General features: G+C 45.5%; 1 long non-coding RNA gene across 1 annotated transcript; it reads left to right on the plus strand.

Moving 5' to 3' along the window:
* The first annotated feature begins 4,519 nt into the window (after window positions 1–4,519).
* LOC144785559 (uncharacterized) lies at window positions 4,520–5,305 on the plus strand. The gene is made up of 3 exons (XR_013601961.1): window positions 4,520–4,642; window positions 4,725–4,823; window positions 5,251–5,305. It is a non-coding gene; the product is annotated as an uncharacterized LOC144785559 (long non-coding RNA).
* Window positions 5,306–5,688: the final 383 nt, after the last annotated feature.

A 5,688-nucleotide genomic window follows, 5' to 3' on the forward strand; every position in this document is an offset into this window, starting at 1 on the left:
CGACATTAAAATACATGAAGAACATTTAAAATAACAGTTCGAACAGAATACTACCTAGAATACTGGAAACAGAATACATGAATTTTCTCGAGAAACAGAACTGACTAGAACAGAAGCTAGATGTACTGCTAAAACAGTACGAAACTCACCGGTCTCATAAAGAGACACGTTAGGACCCGCATCCACCAAAGTGGACACTTCGTTTTGGGTCTGTGTACCACCAACCCACGGACCAGAGTCAATTAGATTGACCCTGTCTAGATACTACCCCAGCAATGGTACTCACCGGGCAGCAAGAACGGAAGGCCTCGGACTGGACTGGACTGCTTCGACGCCGGACGGACGAACTTCGGACTTCTGTTACGGGTGGGCCTCCGGATACCTCGGACCTTGGACTCTCGGCTTGGGCTCTGGTCGGGACTCGCCGCGTTCCTCCACCGCCTCGTCTGGATGCTGGACCGCCACCTCCGTCTCCTCCGTGGGCCTGAGGGATACTTGAAGCAGAAATATCTGCACGTGCACGGTATGGTTCCGTCACGGCTGCAGAGGGTCAGGGGGCCGGCGTGGCTTCACCGGCGCGTGGGGAAAGGGCAAGTCCCTGTTCGGGCGCCATTATGTGGTATATAAATAAATAATACCGGATCTAGGTTTTACTGGACATAGTAATAACAGATAGCTCAATAAATAAGAGTCAAGATTCGAGGTAGTAGGAGTTTGCAGGTTTAATACAGCATAAAGGACAGGAACAGGACAACCTGCACAGGAATGGGATGGCAGCGCTGCCGGGGGCTGGATCAGGATCGGCGTAACATTTAATAACAGTACACAAGTATATATATTAAAACAGTTGCATTACAATGAATACAGTAGGCGGAGCAGTGGGTGTGGTCAATAGCAGTCGCGAAAGATAAGGGTGAAAGTAGGTGTAACAAGAGGCGTGTACATAGACATGTGATGTAAACGTAACAGAATATGTCATAAATGGGGCGGAAACATGGAGGGGGCTACCTAAGGAGCCGGGACCTCTAACCTAATGGTGCGCGCAAACTGACAATGACGTGTTACTAGGAAAAGCTGGGGGCTATGAACTCTGTGCTAGGAGTAGAGACTGAAGTCTGGAGAGTCAGGGCGACATGTACCTAAACCCTATCTAGTATCTAATGTTTAGAGGACATGTTGATATAAACTAAGAGTTATCGGGGTAAAGGCTAATGGACTCTAGGACTGGTGCATGCATTATTCTACATGTAGTGCGTGATGAAGAATATTAAATGACCATTAAATACAGTATTTCTCTTACATGGAGACGTAAAGGCTAGACAATGACGGAAACTATTGATGCGATTCAGTAGCTTAGGAATGCAGAGAAGGAGGGCTGGACTGATAACTAGAATCATAACATACTCTTGGCAGACTCAGAGGCAGAGCCAGGCTGAGCCGGGCACTGCGAGGCAGGAAGTAAGTGAAGGGTCGAGGATACAGGTGGGGGCTGTATCGCTCCTCAGCGAGGGTTCAGGAGACAGGAGCTGAATCTGGTGTCCAGGCCCTTTTGAGGCCTAGAAACGGGGACTTTTCAATGAAATAACGTGCACACTGAGAAACGTGGCAACGTAACTTTACATAGGCCTAATACTCGTAGCTTTCACGAGAACTGGAAACTGGCATACTAGAGATGGACACAACTATAATTGCGTCTTTAATCGAACAGGGGGAATACATATGCATATTAATCATGCACACATAACATAAGATGGAGGACACGTAGGGACACAGAACATGGCAAAATTTACTTTTCCACAATTCAAGGAAGTTATTTCGAGGGTCCAAGGGGTGGGAGAAGAATAATATCTTGCATCCGCATGTACCTGTGTACAGAATTTTTGTTTTAGGTATGGGAAGCTAAACTACAGAAAAAAGGGCACAAAGTCGTAAAGCCGAGAAGGGCTTACCTTGTGAGCCGGGTAATGCCGGAAGCGCCGTGTCGCGCTGGGGTCCTGGAACCAGGAGGGCCTGCCGGTAAAGGAAGGGATTATCAATCAGGGGAGACAACTGGGCAGGGTGTAGCACGGGGCTATCGCGACGTTCAAGAGTCGCGTCCAATGCTTACCGGGTCAGTCGGCAGAACTCGATTTCCTGGTTAAGCGAGTCACGTGAGCCCAGCAAATATATAATGCTCGGCCGTTGGCTGACTTGAAGGCATGAGAATAAAGGAAGGACCAGGGTTTAGCGGCCATGTTTGGAACCCTTGGGCCATTACGTGAATTTCTTTTTAAAGGACTTTGTCCCTACTACCAGATGCTATATAAAAGACAGCACTCACATGATTAACCTTGTTGAGAACTATCCATTTAACCATATTAGTGAGACCCTCTGTACCCTCGATGTTGAATCGTTGTATACGAACATCCCCCAGAGAGAATCGTTGTTGGTAATGGAGACTATCCTTGACCAAAGAACTCGTCCTCATAGGGTACCTACAATTTTCATAATTCAGCTCCTCGAAATTTGTCTCACACAAAATTTCTTTACGTATGATAACCAGTATTTCCAGCAGGTTCGTGGAACCTCCATGGGAGCTATTTTTGCTCCAACCTTGGCCATTCTGTATATGGATTGGTTGGAATGTAACACGATTCTAGTTGATAGCAACCCATTTTACCAAGGCATCCTTACATGGAGACGTCATATAGACGATGTCTTCATGATATGGGGTAACGACATCGATGCCTTCCCAGCCCTACTACATTGGCTCAACAATAACTGCAGTGGGCTTACATTTACACTGACTCATAGCAAAACGTCTATTCCTTTTTTGGACTTAAACATCCAGCATGAGAATGGCCTACTTTACACTTCCTTATACCACAAACCAACTGAGAAAAACACGCTCTTAAGCTATAATAGTTGCCACCCTAGGGCCCTGAAAGATAGCTTACCTTACTCACAGTTCCTCCAGTTGAGAAGGAACAATTTCCACAAAGAAGATTATTTCCATGAAGCTAGTCTCTTAGCAACCAAACTGAGACAAAGAGGCTACCCGCGCCGCCTCATAAAAAACTCTATGAAGCGGGCTTGGTATTGTCCACGCGAGGTCCTCCTGGTTAACAGACCCAAACCCACTACAGATAAATTGGTGTGTGTCACAACTTTTTCCAGTGTGTCCAACAAAGTCACAAAAACCATTAAGAAAAACTGGCACATTCTAAACTCTGGGCAATTGACTGGGAACGTCCACTGTTCGCTTTCAAAAAAAGCAAAAATATCAAAGACCATTTAGTGAGGGCAGCCTTACCTTCCCCTACCCCACTTAAAAGAACGATTAATGACCACTGGGCCACAACACCACTTAGGGGGTCATGCGAAATGTGGAACATGTGTGGTATGTGACTTCACTGTTGAGAGTAAAGAATTTGTTTACAAGGAAACCAAAAATGTGTTGAAGACCTTTACAAACTGCAACAGCTCTAATGTTGTATATGCAATTTTATGTCCGTGTGATCTTATTTATGTTGGTCAAACCAAGCAAAAAGTCAAATTGCGGATTTCCCAACACCGGAGCAGAATACGTTGTAAGACCCCCAACGCCCCCTTGGTTGAACATTTCACCTCCAAGGAGCACACGGAAAATGACATCCGCTGGACGGTGATAAACCAAGTGACAATACCTCCAAGAGGAGGCGACCTGAATCTCCTGCTCAATAAAGAGGAGTTAAAATGGATAATAAGGACAGATAGCCTGAACTCTGGTCTTAACCAGCAAGAGGACTGGACTACACTAATTTGACCATGGTCTCTAATTGAAAAGACCCAAGTGGTTAAAAAACTTTCTGGCCTTCACAGAGACTTCTATGTGTAAATAATGTACTCTCATTTTATTGTTGTTGTACTTGTCACAATTATCATTGTCACTCACAGATGTCACCACGCTGCACTTATCCCTATGCACACTGTCCCTACCTATCTGTGGCTTTCACTCCCCTAACATGGCCGCTAAACCCTGGTCCTTCCTTTATTCTCATGCCTTCAAGTCAGCCAACGGCCGAGCATTATATATTTGCTGGGCTCACGTGACTCGCTTAACCAGGAAATCGAGTTCTGCCGACTGACCCGGTAAGCATTGGACGCGCCTCTTGAACGTCCCGATAGCCCCGCGCTACACCCTGCCCAGTTGTCTCCCCTGATTGATAATCCCTTCCTTTACCGGCAGGCCCTCCTGGTTCCAGGACCCCAGCGCGACACGGCGCTTCCGGCATTACCCGGCTCACAAGGTAAGCCCTTCTCGGCTTTACGACTTTGTGCCCTTTTTTCTGTAGTTTAGATTCCCATACCTAAAACAAAAATTCTGTACACAGGTACATGCGGATGCAAGATATTATTCTTCTCCCACCCCTTGGACCCTCGAAATAACTTCCTTGAATTACTGGTAAGCCGCCTCCTATTTTTCCCACTGACCGCCAAAACTAATCAATGGCCGTTCCCCGTCCCAAGTGTGAATATTTCCTCCCCCTTTTTTAGATGAACCGACCAAGCGGACAATTCATCCTTAATTGTTTCCGGTCTAACTCCATGCCTCGCGCGCTCTTCAAGTGAGCTCTCGTACCAATTGCCCTGGACCCTCGTAATATATACTTTTGTACTACTGGTAAGACGCCTCATTTTTTCGGTTAACACCAATAATAAATGACTGTCTCCAGCCCTAAACGTTAATTCCTCCTCTCATTTAGATATACCGAATAAAGCGGACAATTCAATATAAAATTGTTCATGAAGTAAGCCCTCGTCTGCGCGCTCTTACATGAGCTCCTGTACCCATTACCCCTCTGGTGAGCCCTATATCTCTTCCTTGGGTATAGCAACAACTGTACCATTCAATTCAGACTTCCTTCTTGCAATTCACTTCGCATCACTGCGCCGTTTTTCACCTTATTGTAAATGTATCGCCGCACCAACAATCACGGTGGCATCCTCTCCCCTTGACATTCATTCGTACCACTGCGCCGTTTTTTAATTGATCTTGTTGCCACCCTTGGTTTTATTCTGAGAACCACTCACTTACACTTATGCACCTTCCTAGTCACCAACAGAATGTGCTTCTTCACCTAGTCACATGCCTGTTGACACTATAAATAAAGCCACTCGCTGTCTCCACCTGGATACAAGCGGACTAGTCCAATAATCACTGCACAATGTCACTATCATTATGCGTGTGAGAATTTAATGTACCTTTCTGTCCTTCTTTCTTCCCCTTAGGCGAAAGAGGCTTATAAATTAAAAAGGCAACCATTGCTCTGTCCTGATGATGGACCCCATCATTTAGCAAGGGGGTCCGAAACGTCGTCGACCCACTGTGTACCATATACTTGTGGAATAATTTATTATACAAAAATTGTGTAATGGTACCTATAAGAAATTCTCTGTCTAAAATCGGTATTTTACAGAGACTGTTGATTTTGCCTTACAAGCCCTTTGTGTATGTTTTTGTTTTTGTATTGTTGTGGCTGGGCACAGGTTTGTGCCCCACGCACGTGATTTGTTGAAGGTGTTATTGTGTTTTGCAAACTTTGATTTAAATATAAACTTTGAGGACCTCTGCCCGGCTGGGCATGTCTTCTCTAATATAGAACTGACTGAGTCTATATTCATTTTCAATCATTTGTCTCGCTGCCAGGGACCATTGTTGTTTCCATA

This window comes from Lissotriton helveticus, chromosome 10 (assembly GCF_964261635.1).
Source record: "Lissotriton helveticus chromosome 10, aLisHel1.1, whole genome shotgun sequence".
Classification (NCBI taxonomy): Eukaryota; Metazoa; Chordata; class Amphibia; order Caudata; family Salamandridae; genus Lissotriton; species Lissotriton helveticus.